Raw genomic sequence first — 17,185 nt, forward strand, 5'->3', positions numbered from 1 at the left:
TGGCGGCCTTTATTTTTGTATTACCCATGTTAATCCAATAAAGCAAACTCTGGTTGGTATTTTTGTTTATATGGTGTCAAAATTCTCCTTATTCCAGTCCCACCAGGGCTGATAATCTGATTCCAGTCCATTAGATATCCATATAATCAATTTTAATAGAAAGCAGGTTGTGTGTAGATATAGGCCTGGATGGCTTTAAACTAAAAATGAGCAAATCTGGCACAACTTAAATTAAAACTCCATAGACACACATCCAACATATGGCATAAATATAAGCCCTGGTGCAGGTAGGGTTCAATAAGGACAGAGAAGTCTATGACGGAGGCTTAGAGGTACTTTACACGTTGCGACATCACTACCACTATATCGCCGGGGTCACGTCGTTAGTGACGCACATCTGGCACCGGTAGAGACATCGCAACGTGTAAATCCTAGGTGGAACAATGAACGAGCACAGAAGCGTACAATATCGCTGATCTGTGTAATGTCGTTCATTTTCATAATGTCGATGCGACCACAGGTACGATGTCGTTTGTCGTTCCTGCGGCAGCACACATCGCTGTGTGTAAACCCGCAGGAGCGAGGAACATCTCCTTACCTGCGTCCACCGGCAATGCGGAAGGGAGAAGGTGGGCAGGATGTTACGTCCCGCTCATCTCCGCCCCTCCGCTTCTAGTGGCCGGCCGATTAGTGACGTCGCGGTGACACCGAACGCACCTCCCCCTTGAAGGAGATATTGTTCAGCGGTCACAGCGACTTCGCCGAACAGGTAAGTGTGTGTGACGCTGCCGTAGCGATAATTTCGCTATGGCAGCGATCACCACATATCGCATGTGCAACGGGGGCGGCTGCTATCACGCTCGGCATCGCTAGCCGATGCTAGCGATGTTGCAACGTGCAAAGTACCCCTTAGAAAACAAAGCCAATTGGGGAGGGGACATACAGGGGCGAATAAGTAGAGTTCGCACTGAGACAGCCTAGTTACGTTACCACATAAAAAGACACCAGTGTCATAATTACCAACAGTTAAAGCTCAAAATTCGGGAAATTTAAAGGGGTTTTCCACACAAATAAAGTTGATTTTAATCAATAGATCTTGGAATAATAATAATTTCCACAATTGGATGTGATTAAAAATAATGTCCCTGTGCTGAGATAATCTCATATATGTGTCCCTGCTGTGTACTGTGTAATGGCCGTGTCTGACTGTACAGGTTGCGTAGTTTCAACAAAATTATAATTTTATTTCTCTCACTGAAAGCAATCAATCATTTTTCAAAAACATTTTTCTTTTGACCGTACAGGGACATGGTCTGATCATACCACAGCTCCTGGGCAGGGGAGGACGCAAAAGAGTATACAGACATCACAGCATGGGATCACAAATTATTTATTCTTTGAGGTAAAACATTTTTTAAAAAACAGGAGGAAAATGTTTTACCTCACAGAATGACTCATTTTTGATCCCATGCTGTAATTTCTGTATACTCTTTTGCATCCTCCCCTGCCCAGGAGATGTGGTATGATCAGACCATGTCCCTGTACTGTCAGACACGGCCATTACACAGTACTCAGCAGGGACACATACATAAGATTATCTCAGCACAGGAACATTTTTCTTAAACACATCGAATTGTGGAAATTATTATTATTCCGAGATCTATTGATTAAAATCAACTTTACAATTAACTTTGTTTATGGGAAAACCCCTTTAAGCCCCATATGAACACCCCTAAAACACTAAATTGCTAAACTCCGCCCCTGTACAGCCCGCTTCCATGGACTGTCACTTTAAATATGGTACTGTTGGCTTATATTCCAGTGCTAAAATATCAAGAAGCACTTGAGTAACCCTACAAATGTAAAAGTGTTACATAATTAATGGATCCTTCTCTAATTTCCTTTTATCCAAGATGGCGTCCTGAAGAAAAAAACAGCCCCCCTCTTTAGATGAATAAAGTAAAATCGTCCGTCTCCATGCCAAAAATAAAAAAAAAATTCATATTCTATTTCTTGACAAAGTATTAGTCATGTGATGAAAATGGCTGCCAAAATACACAAATCTTCGTTATCCAACTTCTTAATTACCGCGTTCCTAGAAAACCAATATAACAAACAAAAACTGTGTCGTCATTCATTCCCCTGTCCCCGTCTTCATAACAACCGTGTCTCGCGCTCATGGATACACAAACATGGCCACCGGTGACTCACAGAATGGGATTGTATAACATGGGAAAATAATGTACACGTCAGAAAAGAGAAAAAATAGAGGAAGACGGGTACAATGGGCTGTCAGTGTCAGTGTGGTCACCCTTATGAAGTCACCTAGAAGTCATGGGATCTGCACCGTTCCCGCTCTACACCGCAAATGTACGTTGTGGTGATAGCAGAGGGGGATGAGACCATGGTGGCAGCCCGGCGACATCCTGCCCCGGCCTTATAGATTGTTGTAATGCTGACCGTGACATCTAAGTGATTGCCCCCTCTGACCTGGCAAATCTGTAATGTCCTAGGCCGAAAAGGAGCGGTCTTTACCCAAATCCCACTCACAAATGTGTGTTTGCGAGTGAGAATGAGACGGTCCTGGGTGGGCCAGAACTAACATTTCCCTAAATTGCTAAAACCGATGTTGGTAACAAAAAAAAATAAAGTAAATAAGTTTTGTAAAAAATTTTACTACCTTAAAGGGGTATTCCAATCTAAAAGACTCTATCCCTATATGTAATTTAGCGCTGGCGTCCTTGCAGGAACACCAACTTACTCACCACCGCCGCTGGCTTGCGTACTCTCCCGTAGCTCCGCGGCTGCACATGTACTCATTTTTATCATTCTAAAGGGGGCTTTACATGTTGCGACATCGGTAACGATATATCGTCGGGGGTCACGTCGTTAGTGACGCACATCCGGCGCCGTTACCGACATCGTAGCGTGTAAACCCTAGGAGCGATGATCACCGATCGCAAAAACGTCAAAAATCGTTGATCGGTGACACGTCGCTCCTTTCCATAATATCGTTACTGCTGCAGGTACGATGTTGTTTGTGGCTCCTGCAGCACCACACATCGCTGTGTGTGACACCGCATGAACGACAAACATCTCCTTACCTGCGTCCACCGGCAATGCAGAAGGAAGGAGGTGGGTGGGATGCTATGTCCTGCTCATCTCCGCCCCTCCGCTTCTATTGGCCGCCCGCTTAGTGACGTCACGGTGACGTCGCTGTGACGCCGAACGCACCTCCCCCTTGAAGGAGGTATTGTTCGGCGGTCACAGCGACGTCGCCAACCAGGTATGTGCGTGTGAAGCTGCCGTAGTGATAATGTTCGCTATGGCAGCAATCACCACATATCGCATGTACGACGGGGGCGGGTGCTATCGCGCTCGACATCGCTAGCAATTGCTAGCGATGTTGCAGCGTGTAAAGCCCGCTTAACCCTAGAACCTGTGCATGCCTCACAAACTCCTCAGGAATGCGCCTAGAGCATGCGCACACACGACCCTCCTCTTAAGGGGTCGGCGTGCTATTTCCCGGAAATGCCTCACATCCTATGGCTGAGAGGCACTATGTATGTAAGGCCTCCTCTCATTAGGGAAGGTGCCTGTGCAATGCCTTTAGTTAGTCAGTATACCAGTCTGTTTAGCTAGTTGTCAGGTCCTGAATGCCTCTCCCATTATCCCTGTGTCCGTCACCTGTACCTAAGTTTGCCTTCTCATACCTACCTGCCCACCATACCTGTCCCTACCTGCCCACCTGCCCTGGTCATCCCACTGGTATCTACCTGCATCTGTATCAGTATCCGAGTCCTACTCCTGTCCTGGGGGTCAGCTGCCACAATCTCGGTCACTGCCCTTGGAGTGGTACCTGTAGCCCGCCTTGCGGTAGGCACTTAGTTAAGCCACTCCCACTAAAGGGTAAGCCTGGGTCCCCCCTGTGGTCCATTGGGTCCACTAATCCCACTCGCTGCCCTGCAATGCCCTGAACATGAGGTAAGCGATATAGTGAATCAGAAGAACTATACTACATTTCTAATTGGAGGTATTTTACTAATATTATAATTGCTACTACATGTTGGGATACGATCTTGGAGATGGAAATACCCCTTTAAATACCTTGAAGATCAGATCAGTGTATGACTGATTACTAAGACCCCCATCGATCACTCAAAACAAAAAAATGGGTTGAAGCGCAGAGTGCAGTACAAATCCACCAGAAAGTGTATGGACAGGAGCTGACTCTGTTCCCTACCAGGCAGGAGCGGGTCGTCTTGTACAGCCGGCGCCAGCCTTAAGCATCAGTGAGTGGAGCGAGCTTTGACAGCTGATGCTGAACCACCTAAGTACAGGGGTTGTCCACTACTTAGACATCCCCTTTTCTATCCCTATGTTTCCCCCTAGTAAATCGTAACACTTAAACTCACCTCCGGTGCCATTCCAGCATTGTTGGCACCGGCGGTCACAATGTCATGCGATTCCTACAGCCAATCAGTGCTGGCTCACTCCCCCATTTTCTGACAAATCAGGCATCCGGAGAAAGCAAGAACTGTGGCTGCTTTCTCCAGATATCTGATTTTTTGGAGGAGACAGTGAACAAGCTGTTGATTGGTTGGCCGCAGGCATTGGGTTACATAACACTGTCACACAAGCACCAGGAAAACCAGTGCCGAAACAGCTGGATTGGTGCTGGCACCAGAGGTGAGTATAGGTGTTAGTATTTTACTTCGGGGTAACATAGTGATTGAGAAGAGGTTGTCAAAGTAGTGGACAAACCCTTTAAGCCACAAAATCCCAAAGGGTCATCCATTTGGGCAACCATGACCATTCCCCTCCTTAAATTTGAGGATGGAAATAGATGACCATGGCTGTTGGAGGCCTGCTGAAAGGCCTTCATTGCAGCCATATTGGCCCTCTTATGAAGTTCAGCATAGTAGATTAGATGTGCAGTATGTAGTGAAGTTGACAAAGTATTGAAATATAAACCGCAAGTTCAGGATGCCAAGGGGGAGACTAAAAAATCAAGACCGCTAGCAATCGGCCAAAGAATAGTTCGGTTGACCGCTATCTTATGTGCATGGACGCTTTAAGGATAGTGGAAACAGAGCATCTTTCTAAAAGCAGTTCCCCAAAAAACAACAAATATTACCTTGCCACAGGGTAAATAACGTATGATCGCTGGAGGTATGACTGCTAGGACCCCCACGATTTCAAGACTGTAAATACAGTAGAGTGGTTTCTGAGCATGTGATAGGATTGGTGGTCGCACATGAGTAGTGGTCCCACATACTCATTACTGCTCCATTCACTCTATAGACCTGTTCTCAGGATCATCAACCATTAGCTCAGTGTTATCTGACAGACAGTAGTAGACACTTTTAAGGTGACAGCGAGCCCTCAGATCATCCATAAGGTACAAGTGCCCCTCGAAAAAACTTTGAAAGTCAAGCCACACATCGCAGGCAGAAGACACCAAAGTTCTTTGATGTAGGAAGGAAAGTAGAGGTTCCTCAAAGGTGGTATGGTTGGGAGAGGACATGGGAGAGGTCTTTCTGCTAGAAAATCAAGATATGTCAATGTTTGTTGGGATCATGAAGATACATTATCCCATAATGTGTAAAGTAACCCTGAAAATGTGCTCCATTTCTGTGTACAGTACACTGATAGTAATGAGCGTCAAGTCAACAAAAAGGCAATTAATACATCAGACCACACCTCGCCTCCCTTACCACAAATATGTACGTCCTGGATTCTCATCCTCCCACTCCTTGTATTTACCACTGAAACCAAATCCCCACCTTGAAACTCCCAAAAGCAAAGCCCCCATATAATGCACCTTAATAAACCCACAACTCCCCAATAGCCAAGCTATTCATAAGGCTCCTCGATACACGGCTCCAAGACACAGGAATCTGTGACTACTTCTGTAGAAGAGGATGGTCTCCTACTTGCTGCTGTGTCTCCTGGCCATTTGTGCAATTCCAGGTATGTATTGTAGATATATATATAATATTAATTGGGGTTCTTACATACTCGTACATAACATATACTGAGAAATATCATCACTTTTCCCATATGCAAAGATGTTTGATGATGCCACCAGCCTTCAGCTTCTGTTTTTCAGCGGTTGCTCATGTTCGAAATGATATTACAGTCCAGAGCTGTATTCATAATTCTGCAAACTTTAAAGCTGAGGATACTTGTTTCCTGACTTGGTAATATTTACACAAAGTTTGTTCAGGTATAAAGTGTATTCTTAACCCAAGGTACAGGTAGTAAAATGAACTATGGAACATAGCAGCTTAGATAAGATGTTAAGAATGTGTGTACCTACAAGCATGTTGAAGTTTTCTTAGAACCAGCTGAATTATGAATGCAGCTCTGGAGATGTAGATTTGGTTCAGTAAAAAAATATAATTTACTCAAAGTTTCTATACACATATAAGAACTGTTAATTTGTGGCCATATCCTTTATTCTAGGGGTGCACAACCTGTGACCCATGGTGCCATTCTTTATATCCACTATTTGGTGGCTCCTCACAAATAGAGAAAAGAGGAATGGTGCAAAGATCAGGAGCATGGAAGGGTTAAAACGGAGACAATATTGAGTATGAGATCCTCATATAGCTGTATAATGGGGGTCTTGAATCAGATGGGAATAGTTGCAGTATTTATATACTATTATTTATTTATTAATTATTATTATTATTATTATTATTATAGCGCCATTTATTCCATGCCACTTTACTTAACTTTTTTTTTTCAGTTTGGGAGTATTTTATTTATTTTTTTAATGTAGAAAGGCCTGAAGAATTGTCATGTTGCTTCTTTTTACATATGGAAAAAAATAATACCATGTGATCCGTAGGGAGCTTATCCAAAAAGTAATTCAAGTAGTTTTCATCTGGATTTTGGAACAGAATCCACTTCAAAATCTAAGTAAAAAAATATCTCTTTGTGACCATACCTACACATGTCATTTCTTGAAGTGTTCATGCTTGATAAAAATGCTCCAAATTTGATTTCTGAATCAAGTAAAGTAGAAAATGAACACCCCATATACAAAAATCACACCCCCAAAAAAATCTTTTTTATGTCTTTTTTTTTCTTCATGCGATTTTTCAGCCTGGAAAAAAAAATCCACATCAATAATACTCTTTGTGAACGTATCCTAACTCTACATTGACGTGAGGCATATTTTCCCTTGCCAAATTTGCAACAGATTTCACCACCAAACTGTGGAAAATCTATGGCAAAATGTAGATTTTATAGCGATGAATTTCAGGATAATCAAGGATATTCGAAGTTTAGGAGGTTTGAGTGCCAACTATTTGGAAAACAGGAGTCCCCCGGATCTTCACACCTCTGGAGGAGATGGCCGCGCACAGTCACAGACTGAATAAAGAGGTGGCCCCATCCAATTGTGGTGGTGCTGCTCAAGGAACCGAGGAAGCTTTACATGACACAGATATGTGAGTTTATTCTTTACCCTGACTAGTTACCTTTTTGTGAAAATCTGGTCAAACAAGTTTCCAAATCTCAACTTCCTGGACCCCTGTGAGTTTGACATGGAGGGAGAGAAGTGAGATAATGGGACTATAGATGCTCCTGAATTCTGAGGTTTGGGCAGGAATCTGGAGAACCTGTATCGAGCCATTGTTGTACAAGAAGCCGCTAAGAATAACAAAAACACATTTCTGGCCCCCACCATGAAATATCGAGTGATAAGTTTATAACCTTGGTAAACAAGCCATGTTTTTACTTCCATCATCCTGTGATTTGCCCTGATATTTTCCATCACAACGAGTCCTCCATTGGGTGGGACTATCATTAGTGGTAACCTCTTGATTAGATACATGAATCACAAATAGTGTGGGACCTCGTACAAACAAACCACAACACAGGAGCCGCCATAATAAAGACTCCTCTTGTGTCATGAACCACAAAATTATTTCATGAGAAATGCACTTGAAAGGAGATCGGCTACTGGAGGACACGCCCAAGTCTCAGGAATCGGAAGTCAATGACTTGGATTCTCTAGATCTTGGCAATTATATATTGGCTATATTTTGGCTAAAAATAAAAAAATTATATATTTTGATCATTAAGTACAAGTCTTGGTCTTATCTTGGTTATCGTAAGGCCTCCATAACAGCCAGCAGCTATCTCACCCAAATTCTCTGTAAGTAGGAACACTCATCTCAGCAGAGCTCTACTGCGTTCTCTATGATAGAGCTGCTGCAAGACTCCTATATCACCTCCAGACTCTTCGGTTTCCCTACAGATATCTGTCCCCTCCAGACCGCTCTGTCCCCTCCAGAATCGTCTGTCCCCTTCAGACCCCACTGTTCTCTTCAAGCTCCTCTGTCCCGCTCCAGACTCCTATGCCCCCACTCCAGACTCCTCTGTCCCCTTCAGGCTCCTCTGTCCCCCTCCAGACTTATATGCCCCCACTCCAGACTCTTCTGTCCCCTTCAGACCCCTCTGTCCCTTCAGACACCTCTATCATTTCTAGACTTCTCTGTCTCCTACAGACCCCCCCCCCATCTCCTCCAGATGACTTCTCTGCCCTCTCCAGACTCTTCTGTCCACTCGAGACCCTTCCAGATGTTCTGCCTCCCACCCACATTTTAAAAAATAGGGAAGAGCATTGAGAAAGGGTGCCAAGTTTAAAATATTTGTGGTAGCATACTTTAAAAAAAAAGCCTGCAACTTTTTACTGCTACAAGTGTGGTGCTTGGCCTTTTATAAATTTCCTCTGTAAAGTTCAGCGTTACCATTTTAGCTGATACCAGTTAACACTAGAAGGAGCTTAGGAGCAGTCTTAAGGTATAAAGTTAAAGGGGTATTCCAAGACATTGGAAAGGAAAAAGAAGCCAGATGTCCAAAAAAAACCCCAAAAAAGTACTCAGCTTTTCAATCCTCATCGATGCGGTGTGATCTTCTGGTGGCCACCCATCAGTATAATATGTGATTGGTGCGTGTTTGCCCTCCATTCTGGGTCATATGGGGGTCTTGAGAGTTAAGGACTCCCTTTTTGATGTTTACATACTATAATCATTGTCTTCATGACAGAATCCTAACATGGCTCGACTACCGCATTCTCAGTACTCAACGATGCATGCTCCATAATTACGTTTCAGGATCTCATGTATGACCACAATCACGGCGCCCCGCATTGTTACATCACCGCTAATATCATTCATTTCTGATTGATCTATATGTCGTTTCTTTTAGGACAAGGCCAAGTAATATTAAAAGAGTGCAATGCCTGCAATTTTAGGTTTTTATCCACCTGTTTTTTAACCACGTCCTACAGAGCTCAATGTCAAGAAAACTCATTTTGTGGAGTCACTAACTACAACTTAGGTACGTGTTCATTATGACTATCAAGTGTGAGTGCAAAATCATGGTTTACTCATAAATCAATGTAAGATCCTGTATATATCCCAAATATGATGATTAAATAAATAGGGTCATACATAGGATAATGTGGCATATGGAGATTTGATGTATCATCCAATGCCACATATTGGACCAAGGAAAGCTTAGTCTGCGACACGGTTCCCAAAATTTGACCAACAATATGGCGCCATGCCAAATTTAATTAGAAGCTTTGGTAAGCCGTTCTTACGACACACATTGCCACTAATAGGGCATAAGGATAGAGTTGTCTTGTAGAGACAAAATCTTTTAGCATTTGCATAGCTTATCTCTTGGCAGCTGACTGTGATAGTTTCCACGAGTGCCACATGATGACCATCTTATCTTGGAGGCAAAATGGAGGCAAGGGGTGTAAGATAAGACATGGCTGGTGGGGTACATGTCTGCCAGAGACGTTTGGTAGTGGATTGTCTCCTCTTGGAACCAAAGGATTATGCAGTGAGATCTAAGAGCTGATCACTCTCTTGCTCAACATCTGCCATTGGGACAGAGTCCTCCATATACATTAGATGGTTGACAAGTCTTGCCAAAATCGATGGGTTTGGTCAACATTGACCTACAGTGTATGACTAGCTTTAGAGTTAAACCAAGCATAGCATGACATAACGTCTGATTTCTTAGCGAGATATCCGATAGACCGGTGATCCTTCTAACACCCATCCTACGGACAATGTGTTAGTGGTTTGACCTATGTTCCATAGATAGCCGTCTATAAGAAATAAATCTTTGTTATACCATTTCCTATATTATATAGTAAATTCGAGCTGAGCCACAAAATGTTCACTTAGTACATATTGATCCTTCATGGATCTAGATGACTAACGTATGATCTTGATGTTTTTTTTCTCAAAACAGCAGGCACTGCTTTTTTTGCTAAGTATGGATGCTTTGACACAGCAGTCTGCAATCAGAGCCTACAAGGTTCAGGAGTCCTCAGAGCCATCTTCGCCAACACCACCTGCTGTATATCGAATATGTGCAATGGAGGCTTCACCATACAAGCTCCTCACCTGGCTGTTCTAGGACTTTTCAGCATTTTCCTACTCTATATTATGTCTTGAAGACATCTATGTTTTTTTCTAGAGGCATTTATGAACAAAACCATTGGCTAATCAAATCCTCAGACGTTGTTCCTACACTTACCCTGGATGGGTCCAATGGGTCTAACTTGGAAGACACATTGCTCTCTTGCTCATTTCCCAGATGATCCCAGTAGCTGGAGTCATGAAATCACCGGCTAATATATTATTATGTCCTTAATAGTCTCCCTTTCTTCTTCTATCACTAGCACTTCCAAGTTTTGAGTGATTTTCTGATTTTACATATTAAAAGAATAATCGTTTTATAATGAATACTTCTGTTCTACCTTTACTTTACTTGAAACATCTCCATTTTTAAGATCTTTGCTTAGAGGCCACTGTATGAGCTATCTAATTTAATTTTTGTATGTAATTCTGCATTTCTCCTATAGTGACCGCTATAGGGACAATATGTTGCTCTTCTTAGGCTTAGAAGTCCAGTAGGTGGGTCTAAAGGGGGCTTTACACGTCAGCGATATCGCTAGCAATTTGTAGCAATAGCGAGCGTGTAAGTACCCGCCCCCGTCGCGCATGCGATTGTTTGTGATCGCTGCCGTAGCGAACATTATCGCTACGCAGCGTCACACATACTTACCTGGTCGGCGGCGTCACTGTGACTGCCGAACAATCCCTCCTTCAAGGGGGAGGGACGTTCGGCATCACAGCGACGTCACCGCAACGTCACTAAGCGGCCGGCCAATCAAAGCGGAGGGGCGGAGCTGAGCGTGATGTAAACATCCCGCCCACCTCTTCCTTCCGCATTGGGGCCGGCGGCAGGTAAGGAGACGTTCCTCGCTCATGCGGTGTCACACATAGCAATGTGTGCTGCTGCATGAGTGATGAACCACAACGCTAAACAACCCTTACCGATTTTTGACTTTAGGACGACCTCTCCATGGTGAACGATTTTCACCATTTTTGAGGTCGCCTAAGGTCGCTGGTAAGTATCACACGCTGCGATATTGTTAATGACGCCGGATGTGCGTCACTAACAATGTGACCCCGACGATCAAACATCAACGATATTGTAGCGTGTAAAGCCCCCTTTAGTACTGAACGACTATGTATAAGTAGGACTCCCCACTGGACTAATAATAAAAAATAAGAATTATACTGAATCTTATTGCACAAATCTATATATAAATCGGCTCCATTTCTCCTCTTGCCCACAGGACATGATGGGATACCCATAATTACATAGCCCCCATTAAATAAATTGATATGCTTTATTGATCACCACGTTTTGTGCCTGGTTTAGACATCTAATGGGAAGTACCTACAGGCTTCTAATCTTCAGAGTTGTGTCCTTAAGGGATAAATCTGATAGGCATATGTCTCAACATCCTGGAAAAGACCAGAAACGATGGCTCAGCCAGTAACTGGATGAGGTGGGTAACAGCTGCGGACAGTGAGCGCTAGAGCTGGCGTTTTCAGTCAATTCTACTGAGCTAAATGGGACCTAGAAGTAGTGGCCAATGGGAACTAGATAGGCATCTGACCAGGATAAGCATGAGTATCACATTTTATAGATTTTGTTTTTTATAAAAACAGCAGATAGTTTATATTTTTCTAGACTTATACCAATATTAAAAGGCTTGGACAATTTTTAGGGCATTTCTTTTACTCCGAGTAGTGGACAACCTCTCCTCATTCCCATTGTTTCTCCCCATAAAAATAAATAAGCCTATACCCACCTCTGATGCGACCACGGTTCCCGTGATGTCTGAAGTTGCATTCCCAGGGCCAACGTGACATTGTCATATTGTGTCTATGATACATAGAGGCTGTAGAAGCTCAGTAGATCAAAAATTGTACTAAAAGCCATTTACAATTTTTTTTGGGGGGGGGGAATAGTAAAAATATGTGAATTGAAGGGGTTGTCCACTACTTGGACAAAACCTTCTAATTCCCTTGTTCGGCCCCGTAAAAATAAATAAGCCTATACTCACCTCCGATGCGGCCGTTGCTCCAGCGATGTCTCAAGCCGCGTTCGACTACATGAGATTGTTATGACACGCGGGCCCCGCAACCAATCAGCGCCTGGCATCTGTCTCCCCACCTTCGGACATTTGAGTAGAATGAAAACGCTGCGCTGACTTCCTGCTCAAACATCCAGAGGCTGGGAGAAGGGAGCCAGAACTGATTGGTCGCAGGGCTCGCGTGTCATAACAATCTCACGTAGACCCAGGGAATGTGGCTTGAGACATCGCTGGAACCATGGCCGCACTAGAGGTGAGTAAATGCTTATTTATTTTTATGGGGACGAACAAGGGAATTAGAAGGGGTTGTCCAATAGAAGGGGTTGTCCAAGTAGTGGACAACCCTTTAAATTCACATATTTCTACTATTCCCCCCAAAAAAATTGTAAATTGGTTTTAGTACAATTTTTGATCTACTGAGCTTCTACAGCCTCTATGTATCACTGTACAGATGCAGAATGAGTAAACTGTTAGTGGGCTCCTCTGACAGCAGAATTTAACTTCTCCCTCTTCTCCTAAACCATCTTAAAGGAGGATTAAACTTTAATTTGGCTCTAAATCAGCTTGAGGTTTCAGAAGACAGATAAGAGTTCCTACAGATTCTACCATGACAATGAGCTCACACTAATAATTAATTCTACAGCTGGCTATTTACTATGATGCATAGAGGCTATAGAAGCCAAAATCACCAAAATTGCTAATGAAACCCTATAGCAGATATGCTTTTTAGCAAAAAAAAATTTGCAGTTTAATAAAATAAAAAGGACACCGACGATGTCCATATCTTTTAAAATACAAAAATTTACCAATAATGATGTTTTATTTTTGATATCCAAACCATTAGGGCTCTAAATTATGTTTGAATTAGATATTTCTAACATTTAGATATCTGAGATTTCGATCTACTTGACTAACAAAGAGAAACTGCAGAATTTTTGAATGAGCAAAGGTGGAGATGTTCTTCGGGATCCAATCCTTTATTACAATTTCTATTCTGGAAATGAGCAGACATCTTTCTTCCTGTGTCACATTTATTCTACCAGTAATTATTTTATCTTCCGGCCATACAAATTATTCATAATTGAAAAATTAGAAATAGTAAAACTAGATTAAGTCCAAATCTACAAATGTGCAAAATTATTCATTGAAAAATTAGGAATTGTAAAATTAGAATAAGGACAAATCTAAAAATGTGCAAAATTATTAATGATTGAAACATTAGAAATTATAAAAATAGAATAAGGACAATCTGAAAAGTTTCAAAATTGTTCATCATTAAAAAATTAGGAATTGTAAAATCGGAGTAAGGACAAATCTAAAAATTTGCTAAATTATTAATTGAAAAATTAGGAATTGTAAAAATAGAATAAGGACAATCTAAAAAGTTGCAAAATCATCAATTATTGAAAATTTTGAAATTGTAAAATTAGAATAAGGACAAATCTAAAAAGTTGTAAAATTGTTCATTGAAAAATTAGGAATTGTAAAATTAGAATAAGAACAAATCTAAAAAGTTGCAAAATTGTTCCAAATTGAAAAATTAGAATAAGGACAAATCTAAAAAGTTGTAAAATTATTCATAATTGAAAAATTAGGAATTATAAGATAGGAATAAGGACAATCTAAAAAAGTTGCCAAATTGTTCATCATTGAAAAATTAGAAAATGGTAAAATTAGAAAAAGGACAAATCTAAAAAATTGCAAAAATTGATGGAGTCACTAGAGCCACTTTATAACGTGCAGATTTTTATCTTCTTTTCTCATTACTCGTTAACTACATATAATTAATTATAGGACAACATTATATATATATATATATATATAACTTTATATTTTATCTGCATCTATGAGCTAAAAATTTGCCTCAGGTCTAGATACAAGCATGCTAAATGAGAGGTTAAATGAAAAAAACCCGGATAAACTTGCTTGTTGAAGGACTTTGAAAATTACAGGGAACCAGTCATTTCTTAAAGGGGTTGTACGAAATTGGAAAATAATAATAATAATAAAAAGGGTATAATCTCTGTCTAGAAATAGCGCCACTCTAGCCAAGTGGCTGTGTCGGGTATTGCAGCAATTACCTGAATTAGATTGAGTTACAATACCAGACACGAGGAGGTACTGTATACTTACAGTTCTGGAGAATAACTTAAGTTAACAACCCCCTGAGAATTTAACTTGTAAAACTGGTGACAACTGTGATTCTCTATGTAAATAATGGAGGCAGCCAAGATGGCCGACCTAATGTGACATGTATAAAAGCCGATGCAATTGTAAACAATTATTAAAATTAATTTTACCTGTAAGACGTTTGGTGTCTTTGTGATGTAGAAAATTAATGACTTCTTTATTGGAAATGATCATGGAGAGTTTGTAGACTCTGTGATATCTATCTCAGCTCCATGTTTTTGGGGTGTAAACAATGAAATCTATGTATCTCCCTGCATCAGTGACCCAATCTGATGGCCAGATGATAATCCTTGGTCCTACAAGGTGCACCCATAAAATAACTTCCAAAATAGCTCCTTTATTTTTGTTTGCATTGACAAAACCTTTTGAAACAAAAGCCCCTGAAAAAACAGCATTGGCGAAACGTGTCTGGCTTGTATCACCGAGATGCATCCATCATTATACAGATCCCCGAGACTCAAACACTCATCAAGGGGGTCAAGCAAGAGGTTTGGAGGGAACGTGGCTAAAATAAGGTTCATGGCTGCACTGCAATCGTCATTCCGAAAAGCTATTACGTCAGGCAGCATGGTTTAGGGTGCAGTTTCATATAAAGGATGACGTTTTTCCATCGTAGACATTGAGATCCGGCTCCTAGAGATATCAAGGGTCAAAATGCTGCAAGTTCTATGATTTGAATATGAAATGTGATCATGTGGAATAGGCCTTATGGAATAATTCACAATGTAGGGCCCACGAGCTGCATGAGGAAAAGTCTCAAAAGCTATTTATTTTTTTTTAGCTTTGTGAGCATAAGACAATGAGGGAATACAAGGTGTCATGCGCTGTCCTGGTCCGACCACGCAAATTACTTCTATGGCATTGGACTCTGTTCACATTGCAAAGTGTGACAGGCAATTTGGTCTCTCAGCTGGGCATCGGCTGAGTTGTTTCACTGCTTCCAGCTGTGCAGGAGTTTATTCTTTTTGGAGCAGTGTGCAATTCTTCTGAGAGCCGGGTTGCTAATTGCCATCCACAGTTGGTCTCTTCCTGTTTAAGGCTGTGGAGTGAAGTAGGAGATCACCAAAGATAGCTTCAGCGACCCCGGTCTCAGTGGTTATTCTGTTCATGTGAACCACAGTTGCTGTTCTGCATGGTGTGAACGTTCCCCTGTTGTGAGTTTATTCCCTACCCGTTTTGTTATTCCCCTGTACACATTGTCTCTCCTTTGTGTTTGAGTGCAGTGTGTATGAGGTTTCAGTCTCCCTTGTCCGTGTCTTTTCTGTGGGCTTTTGTTACTGGGTTTCCGGACCACTCCCAGGGTGGGGGGGGAGGGGGGAGTAAGATTAGGGCTCGGACAGGAATCAGGGTCACATTGGGGGCTTGGACCTGGCTACCATCAAGCTTACCACTGAGATAAGGGACAGCGCAGGGTCTTGAGTTTGAGGGCCAGCTGCAGAACCCCTGTTCTGTCAGTACATACCCCATGACACAAGGGGGAGATAGTATCTCAGGATGTCAGGTCACTCAGATTAGGTAAAATAAAAAAAGATGATGAAAAAATGTGAAATCCTAGATGTGATGTGATTTTATAAAGTGCTGCGAAATGTATTGGTGCTATATAAATAAAATTGGTATTATTTTATCTCATGACCAGGGATACTAGTGCAATGAAAAGAACGAAAAATAGGTGGCACTCACCATCCAATAAAAAAACCATTTTTATTCACAATCCTGTAAAAACATGGATACAGGTGCAAGTGGATGGGTGGCTTTATGGACGACGGTCATTTCGCGCACTGGTGCCCTTCAACAGGTCCTAATATGGAATGACATAGGGCTAATAAGATAATGGTCCGGTTGCATGAATAGGGATGGTCATTACATATAGGGCTGGGGTTACTCCACAACTTTGTCATGTGATCAAAGTTTGCTGGGTGTCTTTGGTATCTCGCAGGGCAAAGCAAGTGAATGGATCATATTGTGACCCCAAAGATACTGCAACAAAAAAAAATAAAAAATTGGATACAGTTGACCTTCTTGTGACTTGCTTGCTGTGGGTGAAGCACCCTCGAGGTCGCAATGGGACCACATTCACCTACATGGCGCTGTAAAGTAACAATGACATATCGGAAACTTTGGTTGGATAACAGATGTAGCCCCAGCCTTACCCTACATAGCGCTTTTCCCCAAAAATAAGACAGGGTCTTATATTATTTTTGGCTCCCAAAGAAGTGATAGGGCTTATATTCAAAACTATTCTTATATTTTGTATTGTCGTCAGTGATTGGGTCGCCTGGTAATAGAAGGTAATAGAAAATGAATACTCAGCCCCTTCCAACGCCCACCCCGCTGCGCCAGCATCAGTGATTGAAACGTGTGTTAAAGGAAATGGATATTCTCCCCCTTCCCCCATCCATAATCCCGCCCACCTCGGCATCAGTCATTCAGTCAGGCTTCCGTATTACTGGCCGAAGATTGCAGCACAATCCTCTGACTGGCTGGCGATGCTTCTGACCTGAGCAT

At 42.0% G+C, this 17,185-nt stretch overlaps 1 long non-coding RNA gene across 1 annotated transcript; it reads left to right on the forward strand.

Moving 5' to 3' along the window:
• Nucleotides 1-5,832: 5,832 nt before the first annotated feature.
• LOC142250991 (uncharacterized) lies at nt 5,833-14,796 on the forward strand. Its single transcript, XR_012725281.1, has 3 exons — nt 5,833-5,973; nt 9,226-9,357; nt 10,288-14,796. It is a non-coding gene; the product is annotated as an uncharacterized LOC142250991 (long non-coding RNA).
• Nucleotides 14,797-17,185: the final 2,389 nt, after the last annotated feature.

This window comes from Anomaloglossus baeobatrachus, chromosome 9 (genome assembly GCF_048569485.1).
Source record: "Anomaloglossus baeobatrachus isolate aAnoBae1 chromosome 9, aAnoBae1.hap1, whole genome shotgun sequence".
NCBI classification, from domain to species: domain Eukaryota; kingdom Metazoa; phylum Chordata; class Amphibia; order Anura; family Aromobatidae; genus Anomaloglossus; species Anomaloglossus baeobatrachus.